We start from the raw sequence: 21,881 nt of genomic DNA, 5'->3' as shown, positions 1-21,881 counted from the left end.
AAGAACTTTGGGAAAAGCATTCCAGGCAGAGAGGACAGTTAGCGAAGAGATCCTGAAGTAGAAGAAAGCTAGACAAGTTTGAGAAACAGCAAGGCCAGAGTAGTTGGGGTCAGTGTGCTTTGGATGCAGTCAATACCCTGCCTGCTGGGGTGAGCATTGGACCCGACCTGGCCAATCACAGCACCACATTCCCCTGGCTCTGTGATTGGTTCAGGGATGGATACATGCTCCAATCAGAGCCAATCCTGGGATTCTTGTCGGAATGATCACAAAAGAGGCATCCTTTTTTTTTTTCTTTGGATTTGGAGCTCTAAGGAGGTCAGTCTGAAATTGATTGGGTAAGGCCAGGAACAGTGGCTCACACCTGTAATAAAATTATTTCTTTATTAAAAATAAATACGTTTTTAAAAATTGAAGGACGAGACTTGTTCTGGGGAATCTGTGACAGTTGCTATCTGCTCTCCATCTGAACAAATCGGGACTGTCCCTTTCCTTAAGTAACAGCCCATAGGAAAGACCAGCATGCACTCAGCTGGACACTGACCCCAGCCACACCTGGCACCTCCACCATGAGCCTTAAACCCAACAACCCCACTCTTCACTCAGCCCCTTGCTGGACAGCTCCGTCTACTGAGAAAGCACCCAGCCTTGCTAATGCTCAAAATACGGCTCCAAACAGCACTTAGGCAAGAGTAATTAAAGGGAATGTTATCTCAGTCTCTCATTAGCCACGTAATTAGACTGCTGAAAATAATTAACATTCCTTTTGACAAAGAATACAGAGGACCCATTACATTCATTAGGACAGCCTCAAACCAGCCTAGGAAAGGCTGAGAAGATAATTTAGAAATAAGACCCAAAGAGGTTATGCAGCTTTCTCAAGGTCACAGTGCTGGTAAGGGCAGGACTAGGATTTGAAGCCAGGCAGTGTGCCTATGGGTTCTGTGCTCTATCACAGAAGCAGCTGTGGGGGCTACAAGGTTTCAGCCAGCAAATCCAGGCACAGGAACGGCCCTGAATTGGTGGTTATTGAAGTAGCAGCAGCCAGGCCAGTCGGCCCCACCCCTGCCCACCATGCTTATACCAGATGGGATGTACCTGCTGGGCACTGGCAAGAGCTAGTCTAGGCATCCCCTGCCTCTCAACCCCAGTGTCGAGATCACACCAGCACAGAATCAGCATTCACAGATAGGTGATCTGAAGAACTCAAGATCCAACAAGAGGAACACAGAACCAAGGCTCACCCAACATTTGACAAGAACCAAGGCCACCAAAGAAGCACCAAATTTAAAAACAGAAGTGGCCAGATGCAGTGACTCACGCCTGTAATCCCAGCACTTTAAGAGGCCAAGGCAGGAAGATTGCTTGAAGCCAGGAGTTTGAGACCAGTCTGGGCAACGTAGTGAGACTTTGTCTCACTTACATAAAAATTGTAAAATTAAATAAAGCAAATGAGGCAAAATGTTAAACACAGGTGAATCTGGGTAAAGTGTATATAAGTATTTTGTACTGTTCCAGCAACTTTTCTGTACATTTGAAATTATTTCTAAACAAAATTTTGGAGGCAAAACCATCAGGGACCCTCTTATTAGGGCAGAGGGTGGGGCCCAGGTGGAACAGACATGGAGGCAAATCCAGGGAGAACTACACTGGTCATCAGAGGTCTCCACTGGGCACAAAAATTCCAGATCTGGAATTTTCACCTGCCAAATCCCTCCTGGAAATATTCCCTTTTACAATTGGCCCTCCTTTTCCTTGCTTCTCCATTGATTTACTCCCTCTTCTTCCCAAGATCAGCAATCTTGCAGAAAGCCTCCACCCTCATGCCAGAAGACAGGATTAAACTTTGGAATCTATTCGTATATGTAGTTAATATTTCCTTGGAGATGTCTTGACACCTGTTTTGTCCACAAGCCCATAATAATAAGTCAGATTACACTTGTTAAATCACAGCCTCCTGGATTTTTTTTTTTTTTTTTTTTTTTTTTTTTTTTTTGAGACAGAGTTTCCCTCTTGTTACCCAGGCTGGAGTGCAATGGCACGATCTCGGCTCACTGCAACCTCCACCCACCAGGTTCAAGCGATTCCCTCCTGAGTAGCTGGGATTACAGGCATGTACCACCACACCCAGCTAATTTTTGTATTTTTAGTAGAGACAGGGTTTCACCATGTTGGTCAGGCTGGTCTCGAACTCCTGACCTTGTGATCCGCCCACCTTGGCCTACCAAAGTATTACAGGTGTGAGCCACTGCATCCAGCTGTTTCACCGACATATTAATTCAGGAATCTTTAACTTAAGCGAGACCTTTATGTTCATCTCAGCATTCATCCATTCATTCGCACTTTCATTAAACATTTACGCAGCATCTATTTTGTGCCACTAGGTACATTCAAAGACCACAGAGTCAAAGACCCCAGCCCAGAGCCAAAAGAAGCTGACGTTCCATATGGTCCTGAATGACCCATCTGCATACTATACACATGCTTAGGGCACTGGCCACCATGGGGCACTGAAATTATTTTAAAGAAGAGAAAATGAGAGAAAATAAAAAAGAAGCAATTTGGCTTCAGCACACATATAAATTCTCTAGTTTCTGAAAACACAGTTTTATATTATAATTTAGAATTATATTATTATTAATTACTTAGGAGACCCCAATATCATCAGTGCTGAGGGCTTCTAACTCAGTCCTGTTTGGATCAGGGGTTACAATCCTAAATGCTAACAAGGGTCAAGTAGCCGCCACAAATTAGTGAAGGTTATTAAGAAACACAACACACCAGCCTGGTCAACATGGCAAAACCCCATCTCTACTAAAAATAAAAAAATTAGCTGGGCATGGTGGCGCATGCCTGCAATCCCAACTACTTAGGAGGCTGAGGCAGGAAAATCACTTGAACCCAGGAGGCGGAGGTTCCAGTGAGCCGATATTGTGCCATTGTACTCCAGCCTGGGTGACAGAGTGAGACCCTGTCTCCAAAAAAAAAAAAGAAAGAAATATGACAAAATTAATGAAGTCTATTGAGAAGCTGAGACTGACAGGACTCGGTGAATGATTTAATGTGAGCGAGATTGAAAGGGAGGAGTTGAGGATGACACCCAGATTTTTTTTTTTTTTTTTTGAGACAAGGTCTCACACACTGTCACCTTTTCCACAGTGTGGCATAATCTCGGCTCACTGCAACCTCCTGGGTTCAAGCGATTCTCCTGCCTCAGCCTCCCGAGTAGCTAAGATTACCGCGTGCACTGCCACAACTGGGGGGCTAATTTTTTTGTATTTTTAGTAGAGAAAGGGTTTCACTATGTTGGCCAGGCTGGTGTCGAGCTCCTGACCTCAAGTGATCCGCCTGCCTCAGCCTCCCAAAGTACTGGGATTACAGGGGTGAGCCACCGTGCCTGGCCTGACACTCAGACTTCTGACTTGCACAATGACACCCAAGAGAAGAGATACAAGAAGAGGCATGAATCTGGGGAACCACAATGGGCTGCCTTTCATAGGCTCCAAGTCTGAGGTGCTCCAGAACATGTAGGAACAGCCAGTTTGAGACCCCAGCTGGTTGGAGCACTGCAGAGGAGGAGTACACCGTGGAGAAGGTGCATGGGGTGACATCTGGGGCTTGTGGAGGACAAGGTGCTTTGAAGGGGCCAGAGAGGCAGGAGGACACCCAGGGAAGTGGAGACAGGAGAGTGCTGGAGGCCACAGTCAACTGCAGCGGCGAGCTGGACAGGGACAGAGAAGACTTAAGTGGCACAGAGCTCACTGAAGACCATGTGAGATGGAGAAGTGTGGGTTGGGCGCAGTGGCTCACGCCTGTGATCTCAGCCCTTTAGCAGGCCGAGGTGAGAGGATGGCTTGAGCTCAGGAGTTTGAGACCAGCTTGAATAACATAGCAAGACCCTGTCTCTACAAAAAATTTAAAAGGTAGCCAGGCATGGTGGCGCAGGCCTGTGGTCCCAGCTATTTGGGAGGATCCCTTGAGCCCAGGAAGTCGTGGCTGCAGTGACTGTGATCATGCCACTGCACTCCACCCTGAGCAACAGAGTGAGACCCTGTCTAGAAAAAATAATTTTTTTTTAAAGAATTTAAAAAAAAAATGCTTCCTTTAGGCCAGGTGCGGTGGCACATGCCTGTAATCCCAGCACTGTGGGAGACTGAGGCAGATCATGAGCTCAGGAGTTCAAGACCAGCTTGGGTAATATAGTGAGACCTCAACTCTACAAAAAGAAAAGATGGAGGAGAACTGTGAAGGGAGCTAACTCAGATAGCATGTGTGATGACTCTTGAGAAATCAGTTTGTGAAGAAAAGGAGACAGAAAAGCTCCTGGAAGAGAAGCAGAGGTAAGAGAGGTGTCCTCCCTCTCCCTCCTTTCTTCCTATTCTCTTCCTTTCTTCCATTTTTATTTTTTTAAATTTTGAGACAAAGTTTCATTCTTGTTGCCCAGGCTGGTGTGCAATGGCGCAATCTCAGCTCACTACAACCTCCACCTCCTTGGTTCAAGTGATTCTCCTGCCTCACTGTAATCCCTGAATAGCTGGGATTACAGGTGCCCACCACCATGCCTGGCTAATTTTTCTACTTTTAGTAGAGATAGGGTTTCACCATGTTGGCCAGGCTGGTCTTGAACTCCTGACTTCAGGTGATCTACCCACCTTGGCCTCCCAAAATGCTAGGATTACAGACATGAATCACTCTTTCTTTTTCTTTCCCTTTCTTTCTTTCTTTCTTTCCTTCCTTCCTTCCTTCCTTCCTTCCTTCCTTCCTTCCTTCCTTCCTTCCTTCCTTCTCTTTCTTTCTTCCTTCCTTCCTTCCTTCCTTCCTTTCTTTCTTTCTTTCTTTCTTTCTTTCTTTCTTTCTTTCCTTCTTCTTTCTTTCCCTTTCTTTCTTTTTCTTTCTCTCTCTCTCTCTCTTTCTTCTTTCTTTTTCCTTCCCTTCAACCCTCCCTTCCTCCCTCCCTTCCTTCCTGCCTTCTATCTCTCCCTCAAGATAAGAGAGACCTAAGGATGTTTAAATGCTAAGGAGAAATCACAGCTAGAGAGAGCTTGTGGGTGGGGTATACGCTGAGGGCACACATGAATAACCTGGGTTGTCTGGGGTCATGGGAGGGCAGCATAGTGAGCATCTGTCCCAAAGTCAGGCCAGATGCATGTGACATTGTCATCCCCTTTACAGAGAGGAGACCCAGGCATGTGGACTTAAGTGTAACCTGCCTAAGGTCATATAAATACTGATACACTGTAGCCAGGCTGAGAATGCAGGTATCCCAGTCCTGGGCCCTCTTTCCAGTACCGCCGATGAGGAAGAGCTGAGGGGCAGCTCTATCAGCACCATGGTGGGTGGGGAATGCCACAGGTACGCACGAGTGGAGACCTGGAATGCAGTTCCCACACGGCCAACAAAAGAACTCTCCCACATTACTTCAGAACATTCTACTGGATGTCACAGAGGTAAAATGTCCATTTATAATGATCCGTATTGAGATCCTAACTCCCTTTCTAAAATAAACACAGGGGATTTTTGCAGGATTTTAACACATGCTGAGTTGTCTAGGAACACCATTTGGCATGCAAATGGTGGGGAGACTGTACTTTGTGTTCTTTGGAACTTTACCAGGGATGGTTCATCATTTTGGAAAGTCGTGTCAACCCCAGCAGCATCTCTCCTGGTATTTGAGTCATCCACACAATACACCTGTATCTTTTGGTTATTTGTGGATGTTACATTCTTGATGAGTCTATGTAAAAGTTCAAGCATCTGGCTGCATCCTTCTGCCTTCTGTATGGTTGTGCCCAAGCAATCCCGTATTAGAATACATAATGATGTATTGCTGGGGCTCAGAAACCAAAACGTCAAAGTCTCTCTGACCTTCTCTCCACTACCCGTCAACTCTCCCAAAGGAGGATGAAGCTCTCTGAAGTTCCTTTATCTGCCTAAGATCCAGACCCACCAAAGAGAACAACTGCTTGTTCTTCTCCTCTGTAAGACCAAGAATGTAACCACACCTGAAAACCATACCTGAACAGATCCTTTACAAGTTAATCTCTGTTCCCGATGCATTCATTCTCCCTAATCTTTTATTACCCATCAACAGAATTCCTCTTTGCCCCTCTCCCATACCCCTGGTTTGCCAAGACATTCTATAAGCTTCTAAGCGACAGTCGGTGGTGGGCAATCACTCTGTGATTCTCCCTGTGCAGACATGGATAGAATTTATATGCTTTTTCTCCAATTAATCTGCCTTTTGTGAGTTGATTTTTCAGCAAACCTTCAGAAGGCAAAGGGGAGACTTTGCTTTGACCCCTACAGTATTATAGCTAACTTTTCCTTTATTTCTTTCTCCTTTAGAGTATGATTGAGGCATTACACAGGCCAAGTGCGGTGGCTCATGCTGTAATCCCAGCACTTTGGGAGGCCACGGTGGGCAGATCACGAGGTCAGGAGTACAAAACCAACCTGACCAACATGGAGAAACCCTGTCTCTACTAAAAATACAAATAGCTGGGCGTAGTGGCAGGCGCCTGCAATCCCAGCTACCCCAGAGGCTGAGGCAGGAGAATCGCTTGAACCCAGGAGACAGAGGTTGCTGTGAGCCAAGATCACACCATTGCACTCCAGCCTGGGCAACAAGAACAAAAACTCTGTCTAAAAAAAAAAAAAATTTTATATTTACAAATATTTACTAAATAAAAGACAGGGCTACCATTTCAGATAATGTGCCCTAAAAGCAAGGGCAACTGCAATGCCAAGAGAAAGACGAAGGGGTGAGCAGAATTAGGGTGGTTTCAAGTGATCAATCTCCAGAATAAAGGCAATGGGTTTTTTTGTTGTTGGTTTTCTTTTTTGAGACAGAATCTCCCTCTGTCACCCAGGCTGGAGTACAGTGGCACGATCTCGGCTCACTGCAACCTCTACCTCCTGAGTTCAGTCTCTCGAGTAGCTAGGATTGCAGCTGCACCACCAAGTTCAGCTAAATTTTTTTTGTATCTTTAGTAGAGATGGGGTTTCACCATGTTGGCCAGGCTGGTCTTGAACTCCTGACCTCAGGTGATCCACCCACCTCGGCCTCCCAAAGTGCTGGGATTACAGGCATGAGCCACTGAGCCCAGCCAAGGTAATGGTTTTATTTATTTATTAGTTATTTAATTTTAGAGGCAGGGTCTTGCTCTGCTGCCCAGGCTGGAGTTTGGTGGTGTGATCATAGATCACTGTAAACTTGAATTCCTGAGTTCGAGCAATCATCCTGCCTTAGCTTCCCAAGTAGCTAGGACTACAGGCACATACCACCATATCCAGGTAATTTCTTAATTTTTTTGTAGATATGGGGTCCTGCTATGTTGCTCAAGCTGATCTCAAACTCCTGACCTCAAGTGATCCTCCTGCCTTGGCCTCCCAAAGCACTGGGATTATAGGCATGGGCCATTGTGCCTGACTAATGGTCTTTTATTGATATCAGCTGGGTACACAGACAATGTAGTCAACCTATGGAGCTTAAGAAAACCATTCAGTTTGGCACCTCTGAGAAATTTCATTTCCCTGATTAATTCAAATTACACTCAAATGTCTCAGCATTTTCCAATGTAATGACAATAGGTGAAAGACCACAAGTTATCCGTAGGGGCCAGGGAAATGATAAATGTTTCAATGTCTGGAGGCAACGATGTGTTTAGATGAAGTCAAATAAATAGGTGCCAGGCTTGGTCTGTGAAATATCTTCCTTAATGGACAAGAAGATGAGTAAACAGTAAGAGGATGCTTAAGTATATTTATGGAAAATATTATATCGTGAGGGAGAATGGACAGGAACAGGGGTAGAGAAGTGATGATCCCAGAAGGCCTCCAATAGGTTAAAAAGGCAGTGCCTTTTTAATACTTATGGCTCAGACTCTGAGAAGGGCTGGTTATTTAATGGTGGGGGAAAGGCAGCCTCAATTCCCACAGGTATGACCATCACTGCTAAACAGGGACAAAGAGTGAAAAAAAGATATGTCTTTCAATTGAGGGGATAGCCGATTCATGTGTCCTCCAGCATCTGAGGACACCTCAGGGCTGGGGAGTAAGGAGAGGAGTGGTCTCCTGGCCAGTGGAAGGTCCAGAAACAGAACTTTTTCAGCCTGGCTCTTCCATTGACACTTGTAACTCCCAGTCACAGCTCCTCTACAGCCTGCATCAAAAAAAGTGAATAGGGTACAGTGTCTCTGCCTGTAGTCCCAGCTACTCATGTGGGAGAATCCCTTGAGCTGTGATCACACCAGAGCACTCCAGCCTGGGCAATAGAGTGAGACCCTGTCTCCTAAAAATAAATAAATAACAATAGGCCATGCGTGGTGGCTCACATCTGTAATCCCAGCACTTTGGGAGGTCTAGGCAGGCAGATCACCTGAGGTCAGGAGTTTGAGACCAGCCTGGCCAACATGGCAAAACCCTGTCTCTACCAAAAATACAAAAATTAGCTGGGCATGGTGGCGGGTGCCTATAATCCCAGCTACTTGGGAGGCTGAGATAGGAAAATTGTTTGAATCCGGGAGGTGGAGGTTGCAGTGAGCCAAGATCATGCCACTGCACTCCAGCGTGACAGAGAGAGACAGTCTCAAAAAAAAAAAAAAAAAAAAAAAAAGAGAGAGAGAAAAAAGACAACAGATAGGACCCAAACTTTTATTATAAACTTGTGCTGACAAGAGAATTACAAAGTCCTTGCTGGTGATCAGCCAGAAGGTGATTTATTTATTTATTTATTTATTTATTTATCTCTCTCTCTTTCTTTCTTTCTTTCTTTCTTTCTTTCTTTCTTTTGAGACGGAGTTTCACTCCTCTTGTCCAGGCTGGAGTATAATGGCATGATCTCAGCTCACTGTAACCTCCACATCCTGGGTTCAAGCAATTCTCCTGCTTCAGCCTCCTGAGTGGCTGGGATTACAGGCATGCGCCACCACACCCAGCTAATTTTATATTTTTAGTAGAGATGGGGGTTTCTCTATGTTGGTCAGGCTGGTCTCAAAATCCCGACCTCAGGTGATCCGCCTGCCCGCCTTGGGCTCCCAAAGTACTGGGATTATAGGTGTGGGTCATCGCGCCCAGCCCCAGAAGGTGATTTCTAAAGGTCAGTCAAGGCCAGAGCAGAGTGATCACAGGGTGTATTTCCCAGCAGCCAACCAACTAACATTATTAAATACCTTCTGTGTGTAAAACCTTGTGCAGAGTCCTGAAATGTATTAAGATATACAAAACAAAGTTCCAGCCTTCAGGAGCTTAAAAATTAGTGGAGACAACACAGTAAACAAAACAACCATAGATTATTAAAATCACCTGGACCCACATTTTAAAGATGAAACCAATGCTCAGAGAAGTTGAGAGCCTTGCATAAATTAGCAGACAAGCAGATAACGGTAAGCTAACAAGCAGATAGTGGCAGTGCATGCAGCAATCAGGATCTGTGTCTGCCAACTGTGATTCACTGTCCTTTGCATAAAAGCACATAAGAATTTCGACCTGGTGATAAAATGACAAAAGGAGTTAAAAGATCCCAGCAGAAGTGGTTTTGGTTAATCACACTTTTACAGCAGAGATGGGCTCTGGCTTCTTAAAGGACTACAATTTGGGTAGGTAGCAAAGCAGATGAGGGCCCTTCAGGCAGTGGAACAACTGAAGCAGGGGTGGGCGTGTGTGTGCCAGATTAGTTATGGAAGTGGATTAGGCTCTGGTAAAGGGCATAGAAGGCATTCCTGGGGGCGCCGGGGAGATACGTTTGGAAAAGTGTGTAAAGGCAATGGAGAGCTTGAATGCCGGGGCGAAAGACCTCCAATTACCTCCTAAGGCCACATTTCCCATCCCTGCCTGCCACCTTCATGACTTGGCATGGCTGCCCACTGCCCTGCAGGAAACGACAGAGGGTAGTAGTTTAAATGTCCACACTCTGGAGTCAGATTCTTTCCATTCAAATCCCGGCTTTGACACCAACTCTGTGACTTGGACATGCTGCTTCACCTTTCTGCCTCAGCTTACTTAAGTTTTTATTTTTATTTTTTGAGACAGGGTCTCACTCTATCACCCAGGCTGGAGTGCAGTGGTGCGATCTTGGCTCACTGCAGCCTCTGCCTCCCGGGTTCAAGCGATTCTCCTGCCTCAGCCTCCTGAGTAGCTGGCATTACAGGCGCCTGTAACCATGCGGCTAATTTTTGTATTTTTAGTGGAGATGGGGTTTCACCATGTTGGCCAGGTTGGTCTTGGACTCCTGACCTCAAGTAATCCGCTTGCCTTGGCCTCCCAAAGTGCTGGGATTGCAGGCGTGAGCCACCATACCCGGCCTCAGTTTACTTATTTCTAAAATAGAGAAAATACAAGTACCTTCCTCATGAGGATTAAGTGAGAATGCATGTTTACTGTACCACAAATAGCAAACCGGTATAAGCTCTCAATACATGTCCGTTGTTGTCACTAACCTTATTTAAGTCAGTTTTTTTGTTCTCTAGTGGATTCCAAAAAAAGAAAAAAAAGTCAGGGTTTTTTTTTTTTTCTGTTAAATATGTATTGTAGCCTTATTCTAAGCAATAGTATCCACAAAATCATAGGCTTATTGTGACAATTATGGTTTTGATCATACACATGTAACAAGATGTTAAATCAAAAAGTCTTAACTAAGGCATCAAGATACAACAGGATTAATGCTCCTAAGTGTGATGCCAGAGAAGGATGTGCATTTTCAAAAGAGATGTGTAAGGGCCCTTCCCTCAAGCTAAGGGTAAAGAGGGTCAGAATGGGCACAGACTGGGGAAGAATCTTTGTGGAGGAATTTTGGGGTTGCTGTTAGTGTGCTGTGGTATCTCACCCTATCCCCATAGAGAATTGGCCCTCCTGTCAAGCTGATGAGAGGGGGAGTCAACAAGACCACTCAGGAAATTTGATGTCTGTCCTCTGCAACTGGGAGGATATGGTGGACTAGCATCTGACCACCTCTTGAGACATGCAAGTGGTGGGACACAGGTTGGCCATCTGTTGTTGAAGGAGCCAAGGAAGACTGCTGAGCTGGGGTCAGCCTACCTGCCCAGGTTCGCTGCGCCCGGAGATGTGTGATTGTTTCCTTGGACTAATGTGGGCCACATGCACTAATACAGGCTGGCATGAGGTCAGAGTGGGTCTTCTCTAGACGGCCCCTCAGGCAGACTGAAGGACCTTAACTGAAAGAGGCTAGAGATGAACCACTGGATTTCAGGGATTGAGGAAGGAGCAATAATCTAGAATAGAGGATAATTTGCTCTTTTTTTTTTTTTCTAGATGGAGTCTTGCTCTGTCACCCAGGCTAGAATGCAGTGGTGCGATCTCAGTTTACTGCAACCTCTGCCTCCCGGGTTCAAGTGATTCTCCTGCCTCAGTCTTCTGGAATCACAGGTGCCTGCCACCACACCTGGCTAATTTTGTATTTTTAGTAGAGATGGGGTTTCATCATGTTGGCCAGGCTGGTCTTGAATTACTGACCTCAGCCTTGGCCTCCCAAAGTGCTGAGATTACAGGTGTGAGCCACCTCACCTGATAATTTGCTCTTTTCAAGACAATAGAAGGGAGACATCCCAGCAACTGGGAGGGTAGGGAGGGCTCTCTCAGAATCCGATAAAAATATGGACCAGGAAGCTGGAAGTCAGCAGACAATGTACCCAGTGAGTACTTTCCTGCCTCTCTCAGTCCAGTGACAAAGGAGTGGATGTGTTTTTATTTTATTTTTAAATTTTTGCCATGGGACTCCGCTTCATAGAGTGAATGTATTATGTATTTAGTTGAGAAAATGCTGTAAGACTTAAAGTGATCACAGAACCTTCTCCTATGAACAACCAGAAAAGTTACAGGGCCTGAGTTTTCACCCCAGACCAGGGAAAGAACCAATCCCACTGGATAAACATAAAGAGACAGTGAGAGGCAAAATTAAATTGCTTGATGCGTACATTCCAATGAGTCATGTTTCTTTACACTCATTAGAAACATAGCTATTTAAATGAAATGTTTGTCCCTGTCCCAGCTAAAATCATCTCTCATCCCCCCGGTGGTATGGTACCTACCATTAGAAATAATGGGGATAGGGGAATAAGAGGTGAGAAGAACGTAAGACAGGCAGGGATGGAAAATACTGGTTTGGTGGGTTCAATGGGAACTCATTTGCTCCTCAACCTTGAATATGATGAACTGAAAATAGAAGATGTACCTAGGAATGAAAGAATCCAAGGGTCCTTAGAAAATGGCTTTGTTCAAAGGGAACTGAAGAGAGCCCAATTCCACGGAGAAAGAAGATATGCCCTGAGTTCCTGGGCTGAGTATATGGTTTAGCCTTGCCCTTTCAGGTAGTTAGGGCAACAGAGGAGGTATATGTTCACTAACTCTGAGTTGCCCAGAAAGCATCAGCCAAATTAGCCAGGTGTGATGTGCACCTATAGTCCTAGCTACTCAGGAGGCTGAAATGGGAGGATCACTTGATCCCAGGAGTTCGAGGCTGCAGTGAGCTATGAATGTGCCACTATACCCCAGCCTGGGTGACAGAACAACATGCTGTCTCTTAAAAAAATTGCTTAAAAAAAAAAATATATATATATATATATAAATAAAAAGAAAACATCAACCAGAGACCTCAAGTTCTAGAAACCTAAGTGGCAGAGGAGCAGGGATGGGGGAAGAATCCTGGACCAAAGCAAGCCCTGGAGTCCCCAGGGTCTCAGTCTGTTGCCCAAGCCAGAGTGCGGTGGTGGAGTCACAGCTCACTGCAGCCTCGACCTCCTGGGCTTAAGCGATCCTCCCATCTCAGCCTCCCGAGGAACTGGGAGTACAAACATGCACTACCATGCCCAGCTAATTTTGTGTAGAGACAAGGTTTCACTATGTTGCCCAGGCTGGTCTTGAATTGGCAAGTGATTCTCGTATTTTGGTCTCCCAAAGTGCTAGGATTACAGTCATGAGCCACCCTACCTGGCTCAGTTTACATTTTAAGACAAGATATACGGGTTGCTCCCATGGCATAGAAATGGTGAGTACCAGGGTGTATAGACACCACCTCTCAGCTGACCCGCTGAAGCCATTAAAGGAGCAATGACTGGACCTAGTCCCCTTTCTTGAAAAGGGACTTCATCCATCTCTGACTTTGTCCCTTTGTCCTCAATTTGGCTTCTTTCCCCTTCAACACCATCTGTCTCCTCCCAGCTCTGACTTCTAACAGTTCCAGACCAGCTGAGTTATTTCCTCAGAATGGCTAGAACCATTGGAGTCTCACTCTGTTGCCCAGGCTGTAGTGCAATGGCATAATCTTGGCTCACTGCAACCTCCACCTCCCAGGTTCAAGCCATTCTCCTGTCTCAGCCTCCCAAGTAGGTGTGACTGCAGGTGCCCATCATCATGATTTTTGTACTTTTAGTAGAGATGGGGTTTCTCCATGTTGGCCAGGCTGGTCTCGAACTCCTGACCTCAGATGATCTACCCACCTTGTCCTCCCTAAGTGCTGGGATTATAGGCATGAGCCACCATGCCTGGCCTAGAACCATCAATTCTACTGGATAATCTGGTATTACTACCAGAAGAGATGTTAGAGAATATCTTGTCCAAATGATAAGAAAACTAAAGGCCAAAAAACTCACATCAGTGCCCAGAGTCACTGAGCTGTGAGAAGAACCCAAGTCTCCTGACCCCTTGCACGCTGATCCATCAGACAACATCATGCTAGCTCTCCAACAGGGGTCAGCTCACCTTCCTTGAGCCACCACCTCAACCCTCATTCCTCTTCTCTGAATACTTCAAAATGGAGGAAGAGGCTGGGTGTGGTGGTGCACCTGTAGTCCCAGCTACTTGGAAGGCTGAGGCTGGCGGATCCCTTGAGCCCAGGAGATCGAGGCTTCATTGAGCTAGGATTGTGCCACTACACTCCAGCCTGGGTGACAGAGCAAAACCTTGCCTAAAAAAAAAAAAAAAAAGAGGCAGAAGAGAGTTAACTTGCTTGGAACAAACAAGAATGGATCCCAGTCCACTAGCTTGTCACCTTTGAATGGAGAAATCCGTGGCCATAAATACTTTCTCAGAAGAACAGGATAATCTAACGCTTGGTGTACTTTGCTCAGTGTACCTGGGACCCCAGAGTCATAATCAGGTCTCCACAGCTGAATTATAATGATCAGCAGGACAAGGCTCAGAAACTAGGTTGGAGGATGTGGATTGGGGTCAAGAATGTGCAAAGATAAGCTGCTATGACTAGTGGCAGTAAAGTAACAGAAAGAAAAATGTTGCCCAAACAGACCGTTAAGCAAGAGGAAAATTTTGGTATCAAAATGCAGTGGGGTTTTTGAGATATATTTCTACGCCAAGCAGAAAGCACGTTCTCCTTACAGTAACTTCCAGACCATCTGGTCTACTTCCCCACTGCAGGATACAGACCTCTCCTTACTGAACATTCATTGGGATAATGTTTTTCAAATAAGAATCTGTACTTCTGTCTCCTTTTAACTAGGTGTTTAATCCACATCAACTCCCCCCTTTTTTTTTGAGATGGAGTTTTGCTCTTGTTGTCCAGGCAATGGCGTGATCTTGGCTCAGAGCAACCTCCGCCTCCCGGGTTCAAGTGATTCTCCTGCCTCAGCCTACTGAGGAGCTGGGACTATAGGCATGTACCACTATGCCCAGCTAATTTTTGTATTTTTAGTAGGATGAGGGTTTCACCATGTTGGTCAGTCTGGTCTTGAACTCCTGAGCTCAGGTGATCTACCCACTTGGCCTCCCAAAGTGCTGGGATTACAGTGTGAGCCACTGTGCCTGGCCAATTCTCCTTTTTATATGTTAACCTATACTGCCTCCACTTTTGCCCTCTCCCCAACATTTGTTCTATCATCTGATCCAAGCTTATAGAACACAATAGATTCAGACTAACTGGGCGATGTGGCTCATCCCTGTAATCCCAGCACTTCGGGAGGCTGAGGCAGGAGGCTTGCTCGAGGCCAGGAGTTTGAGACCAGCCTGTGCAACAGAATGAGTTATAGACTCCGTCTCCACACAGACCATTTAAAAAGTAGCCAAGTATAGCGGCACATGCCTGTAGTCCCAGGGAGGCGGAGGCAGAAGGATCACTTGAACCCAGGAGCTTGAGGCTGCAGTGAGCTATGATTGTGCCACTGCACTAAAGCCTGGGTGACAGAGAAAGAACCCATCTTTAAAAAAAATTTTTTTTTTATTAAAAAAAAAAGAATCACATAGATCTCAGTTCAAATCCCAGTTTAGACACTTACTAGCTGTATGATATGTGTAATCACTTTATCTTGCAAGCCTCAGTGTTTCTACCTGTGAGATGGGGATAATTAATAACGATCCCATTGCTGTAAGAAAAGAACATATGTAAATGCTTAGCCTAATAAATGGTGGCTGTCATTGTTATTGCCATGATCACTGAAGCCAGCTGAAGCTCTATATGGGGAATTAAGTCTCAAAGGGCTGAAATGGGCTGTCCAAGGTCACACAAGTGAGTGAGTCAGGGAGAGATCCCAGATTTCCTGATTCCTAAAGCCTTTGCCAACCATCAGCTCACACACAAACGAATCATTGCCCAATGACCTAGAAATCCGGGTATCTGATCACATCCAAGTACCACAGCTGGTGATTTAATAAGTACTCACCATGTGTTAGAAACTGAACAGGCTATATGAAAGCTTCACAGCATCTACAGGTCAGTATAAGAAGGTCATCTCATTGCTTATGCCAAGCCAAAAAAAAAAAAAAAAAAAAAAGACAAAAATCTGGAACCACTTCTTGTGTTTACTAGTGGTAATGGTACTTCTTGTACATATTTGTTCTAAGAAAGTAGATGAAAGTAAGACCAATGCTCTGGCTGCCTCATTCCTGGCTTTGAAAAGGCCTTTTTGATTAGGAGCAAGGGGGAGGGAGATCCTAAGGACTTAGGGACTAAAATGGGGTTTGGCCAAGGACAGTCATGAAAAAGGAGATGGGGGTTGCCAGTGGGCTAAAAACAAGTCCCTGTGGGTGCTCTGAAGAATGGCAGTTATTGTCAGCAAGGTGGGCTTCTCGCTGTACCAGGGCCTGTCCGTCCACTGACTGTGCAAGCAATGAAACCACGGAGCCCCAGGAAGCACATTTTATCTTGAAGCATGAATCACTCCTCAGAAGTCTAGAAAAGAATCCTCTCTTTGTGGCCCTTCAATCTCGTTGGCTGGCATCCCTAGCTCCTCAGGGCTCATGTCAAGGCCTTACTAAAACTCAGGGTGAGTGACCTTTCTGATGGAAACAGATCATTCCAGAAGCTCATGTGACAGGGGTGCCTCTTAATAACTGAAAGGAAACAATGAATGAATGGGCCAGCTAGATGGCATTTGTCATTCAAGTCTAAGTGCAAAAACAGTCAGAAGTGGGTAGTCCAGTACGTTCTGAATGAGGGACTTTTGGAAAGCAAAGGAGTGGCAGAAAGTGGTCTCTCCCCTCATCTTTTCATATGTATTAGCTCTCCGTACATTAATTGACAGGTGAAGTCTTATTTAAAAAACAAAAACTGCCATGCTTCTAGAAAATGGAGCAGCTGGAAGGAGCAATCTGAGGACCCAAGGCCTGTCCGCGTAGACGGTTTGCCCTCATGTCAAAGATGCTGTCTTTTCTACAATACCAGCCACATTAGAAGCCAAGAATCCTGAAAAAAATATTAAAGTCCCTACTGGGGAACCAGCAGAGTAAAGGATGGTGGAAAGCTGGATGTTCAAAAACGTGAATTGACCCTCTTTGGTTGCTCCTCAAATTGCCAGACTGGATTGTGATCCAAAGGTAGGTGGAAGCACCAAAATCAGAGGAGGGTGGAAAGTCACCCTTCACAACCGTCCTTTGAAGGAGCAGGGGGCCAGCATCACTCTGTGACCTCAACTCCACTACATTTATACATAGGGGAACTGATGTTAAAGTGAACATGAAGTACAGCCTCACAGGGCAGGAGAGCCGAAGTCCATACCTGCAGCCTGATGAATGTGAAAACAGGGAGAGGAGCAAACCCTCTTTCCTATCCTGGAAATGTGCTGGTTGACTTCGCCTCAGTTCTATCTATGAATGGGTGTGTCAGGGGTGAAAACCACTGCCTTTTCCTTGAATCATAGCAGATGGGGCATTCCACAGCTCAAAGTCTGAGGCACATATACATCTTGAACCAAACACCCTGGTACGTAAATTCTGAGTGCATCTTCATCTTACAGCAGAAAAATCTAACCTATAGATCTACTCGGTACTTTATTTTAAATGCTTTCAAATCCCAGGAAAGGAAAACTTCCCAACACATGCATTCTCAGCGTAACTCAGTTTCCCTAAGGGGAACCAAACCAAAAGTGCCCCCTCCTACCCCTTCCCTAGAAATCAGCTTACGCTTTACTTTTCGAATACAACGCCTCTGATTTCTGAGAACTGATGTAGCGTAAGCAGAACTGGCCAATAGAGGCTGAATTTTCTCAGCTCAGAACATGAGAATCCCGTCTAATAGTCCCTCCTTAGCCAGGTGTTGTCACAAAGGGAGCTAAGAGTTTGCCAGGTCAGAAATTATCCTCACCTTAAAAGGAATGTTCCTGCAATGAAAAATACACTCAAATCACCTTGTCTGTATATGGGAGACGGGGAGAAGAGGGAGGAGGAGAGTAAGAGGATACAAACTTGAAAACAGCCAGTCTCTGGGAGGGTTAGCTATCCCTTCTCTACCCGCAAGGACATCCAGATCGGATATAGTTGCTGATAAGACCAAGCTGCCTCACTCTACTGCCCTTACCCAGGTCTCTCCTTATGACATCAGAGTCTCCAACTTCATCGGAGACCCTCCTCAGAAACCAGAGCGTGACAGTCACTAACATTATAGCTGCAAAATGTCTACCAGGAAAGAGCCCACCAGGAAGGAGCTCCAAGGCGTCCCAGGAGGCAGACAGAAAAAAACACTTGCTGCCTAAGTGCTGCAGCAAGAGATTTTCTGATAAAGACTACACTTTTAAAACAACACTGAGCTTTGTCTATCACAAAAGCTGTAACTTGGTCCTTTCCTGTAAAATGACACCTTTCCCTTTGGAAACAATATGTAAATCTGCTACAACCAAAATAAACACAGTACAATGCTCACTAACTCATTTAATATCTTTCATTCAAGGACTTGAGGTCTTAAATCACTTTATAAATGTAAAAATTCATGCCTCGCCTGATGCGGTGGCTCACGCCTGTAATCCCAGCAGTTTGGGAGGCCGAGTACTGCCTAAGGTCAAGAATTCAAGACCAGCCTTGCCAACATGGTGAAACCCCATCTCTACTAAAAATCCAAAAATTAGCCAGGCATCGTGGCGGGTGCCTGTAGTCTCAACTACTCGGGAAGCTAAAGCAGGAGAATCGCTTGAACCCAGGAGGCGGAGGTTGCAGTGAGCTGAGGTTGTGCCACTGCACTCCAGCCTGGGTGATAGAGTGAGACTTCGTCTAAAATAAATAAATGAATAAATAAAATTCATTTCTCATGACTTCAAAATGGGAAGTTAGGGGAGTATCAAATTTCTTATCTTAAGGTCAGTACAATTGAGGAACATGCCATGGAAAAGTCCATTCTCTCACCACTGGAGGCTCCAAGGTTAGGCCTCCATATCATTACCCTCAGCTCTGAATGAGTAGCTTGGGATAAACCAATAAAGCTCCTCCAATGGGGACTTAAGCAATAATCAACCCTGCCTGCCCTGTTAGAGTGGAAAGGTCCATAGGAGGGGGCTTAGCTGTGCTTCTCTGGTCTAGCACCTGCAACTGACCTTAGCCACAAATTGCAGGACCACAAATCTATAGCTCAGGGGACTCAGTTTTCTCCTTATTGGTCCTGGAACCTCTCTTGCTCCTATACCTATAAGTGGCCAAAGTCAACACTAAAGAAAGACTGTTGTCTCCACCCAAAGCCTACCTCGATATCTCCCCAGTTGCCTGTATCTGTCTCCAAATACAAAGCTGAGGGATGGGGGCTAAGCATCATCTCAGCACACACCTGAGCAAGGCATCTCCAGAGCAAGGTGTCCTGGCAGGCCCACCCTTGCCCAACCTACTTCTATCATTAGCTCATTCACACGATCAGGCGGGAGAGTCCTCCACTAGTCCAGGGCCTTCCAGTGCCTTCTGTCTCACAGGGAAGCAGATGTATTTGTCTTCCAACCAGGGGAAAAAAATCTGAGCACCCGAAGGGCTGTCCTGCCACAGGATAGGAACTGGTGATCACATGTAAGCCAGCTCAGAGCTGGAGGCACCTTGTTCCCGGAGACACAAGGCCAAGGACTGGGGACCTGGAACCTGGCCCATTTGTTTTCTAGAGAGAAAGACACTGTACCACCCCCAGGGCAGGTTGCTTGGCCCTCCCTTGGCCCCTCTTCCTGGTACAGCAGAGAGAAACCTAGGCCTCTCAATTACCCAAGGCTGATAGCGACAGCAACAGCTCACTTGCTACTAGGGTGCTGAGAACACACGAGAATTGGCGAGCAGAGCCCCCAAGGTTACACCAGCAGACAGCTCCCCCAGGTCCTGTTCTTTCCCTCCAGGGAGAGCCTTGAGCAGTACCAGAACACCCTGCTCTTCTACCTCCAAGCTCTGAACCTAAGACAGCCAAAACCCAGGGAAACCCTGGGGAAAGAAAAGAGACAGTCCAGGGAAGGAAGGGAAGGGGTCCATTTCTGACTGAGCATAGAAAGAGGGAAAGGAAGACACCTGGGAAAGAGGCCAATGTCTCCCTGCCCTTGCCAGGAACCGCGCTGTAACACTCCCCATCCCAGCCAGGCATCTCTAACAGAGGACCAGAGATCTGGGAGGGGAGGTGAAGAGCTGGCAGCGCAGGGGGCTGGGCTGGGCCCCGGGACAAGGACCTGGGGAGTGGGGGACGCCTAGGTGTGCGGTCCACCATCACCCAGTATTTCAAACATGCACCTTGGGCAGAAGGCGGCGGGGTCATTTTGGCAGCGTCCCCTCCCCTTCAGGAAAGTCCTCAGCCTCAAACTCAGGAGGGTCCGTGGTTCCCATTCCCAAGCCCTGGCGCCCCCCTCCACCTTCCCGAGGCGGCCTCCTGGATGTTCTCCGCCCGGAGGAAAAAGGGGAGTCAACCTTCCGCTGCCCCTAGCCTTCCCCTGACACCCTTTTGTTTCAGGCGGGGAAAGTTGCCAACGCGCACCCCTTTCCTCAACACGCCCCCCTGTGCGCCCATCCCCCGCAGGGAATCCAAGCCCGGGGACACCATCTAATCTGCGGCTTGCTCTCGAACCGGGGCAGCCACCTCGAAACCGAAAGCAAAGAGGAAGCGGGATCAGCCAGCGCCCCCAGTCCGGTCGCCCCGTCTTCCCCATCACCGCCCCCATCGCCCGCGCCCCCCGCGCTCCGCGCTCCCGGTCCCGCGCGGCCACCCCTCCTGACGGCGGAAAGGCCTCTCTGCGGGCATCGGGGGCACCTACCGGTGCGGGGCCGGGGGCCGCGGCCGCGGGCAGGGGCAGGGCAGCGCCGGCAGCCTCCCGGGCGCAGGTGCGGCCAGGAGCGCCGTCTCCCGGGCTGGCTACCGCTCCTCCTCCCGCGCCGGGACTCGGGGCGCTCTCCTGCGCCGCCTGCTCCCCGCCCCCACGCCCGGCGCTCGGGCTCCCCCCGCGCCGAGTTGCCGGCTGTGCCTCCCCCACGCCGCCTGGCCCTCCCACGCCGCGCCTAGTCCCACATTGTGTTTCGGTGTCCGCCGCGGCGGCGCGGGGGCCGGGGGGCTGCAGCCGCCGCTGCCCGGGAGGAACGGAGCCCCCGGCGGCGGCGGCGGCGGCGGCACTCACCCATAGTACGGATGCGCTGCAAACTGCACATGCTCGCGTCTGACAGGCGCTCGCCCCGCCGCCCGGCTTAACTCCTTGCTCGCCCGCTCGCCCGCCCGGCCAGCTGTCCCCGCCGACCCTGCCGCCCCCGCCGCCTCTCGCAGCTGGGGATCGGCCCTGCCAAGGGCGCTCAGGAGCGCGCCCCCTGTCCGGGCCGCGGCGCAGGTGGCTGCGGTGCAGGGATCTTCGGCCCTTTCTGTCCTAGCCAACCCACCTGCCTATGAGTGTCTGTCAGGCCCGGAGCTTGTAGGAGTTGTGGGGACCAGGCTTGCAACATCAGCTGTGGGTGTCATTGCAGGCCCGGGCTACCTGAGTGCCACAGAGCCCGTGGTGTGGCAGACCCTCTATATGACAGCACTGTGGACCCAGCGATCAGTTCATGGAAACAGCCATGTAAGGTCGTTTGTTCATCCCCATTTCCAAGCTGGAGAAACTGAGGCCTAGGGAAGTTAAGGAATTTGCCTAAGGCAAGGCTTGAACCTCTAAGGCTCACGATTTGCTTTATACCATAAAGATTACAGAGAATATGTTCTTTCAGAAGTCAGTCTAGATTCTTTTATTGGGATGTGGAAAATAATGAATGTCATTTGGAAAGTGGAAATTCCACAATACCGAACGTGGGAAATCGGCGGCTGAGGGCCCTGACTTGAGACAGGCCCCTCGGACTGGTCCTGGATCCTGCAGAAAGGCTGAGCAGGGAGTGGGAATGACATCCAGCCCCCATTCCCACGCCAAGCCTCTGTCCTGGCATTGGGCGCCTCAGTCAAGAGGAAAAGACATTTTGAAAATTTATAACACCCTCCGGGGGTGTCCTTTTGTCACTAACCCATCCGGAGAGGGCACTCTTTCTAATTCTCTCACAAACCCTATGCGTGTCTAGGCCTGATCTGAGGGGTCTAATGGCTGCTTTTCAACCTAGAAGGAGCGGAAAATGAGAAGAGGGATGACAAGAGAGGCTGAAGCCTTTACCCCTTTTTGTAACATGCCCCAGTGACAAAGAGCTCTCAGAAGTCCAAGGCAGCCCAGAGTGTTCTAAGAAAAGGAAACTGTGGT

General features: G+C 47.6%; 1 protein-coding gene across 2 annotated transcripts in view; it reads right to left on the bottom strand.

Moving 5' to 3' along the window:
* Positions 1-21,077, bottom strand: part of TMEM229B (transmembrane protein 229B) — a 43,279-nt gene extending 22,202 nt beyond the window's left edge. The window contains exon 1 of one of the 2 annotated variants that reach the window (XM_032245842.1): positions 20,790-21,077. The gene's annotated coding sequence lies outside the window, so the exon portion shown is untranslated. The other variant, XM_032245841.1, reaches the window with a different exon arrangement.
* Between the last annotated feature and the right edge of the window lie 804 nt (positions 21,078-21,881).

The sequence above is a fragment of the Sapajus apella genome, unplaced genomic scaffold, assembly GCF_009761245.1.
Source record: "Sapajus apella isolate SASKATOON/1434 unplaced genomic scaffold, GSC_monkey_1.0 scaffold59, whole genome shotgun sequence".
NCBI classification, from domain to species: domain Eukaryota; kingdom Metazoa; phylum Chordata; class Mammalia; order Primates; family Cebidae; genus Sapajus; species Sapajus apella.
This window is presented reverse-complemented; position numbering and strand designations above follow the sequence as displayed.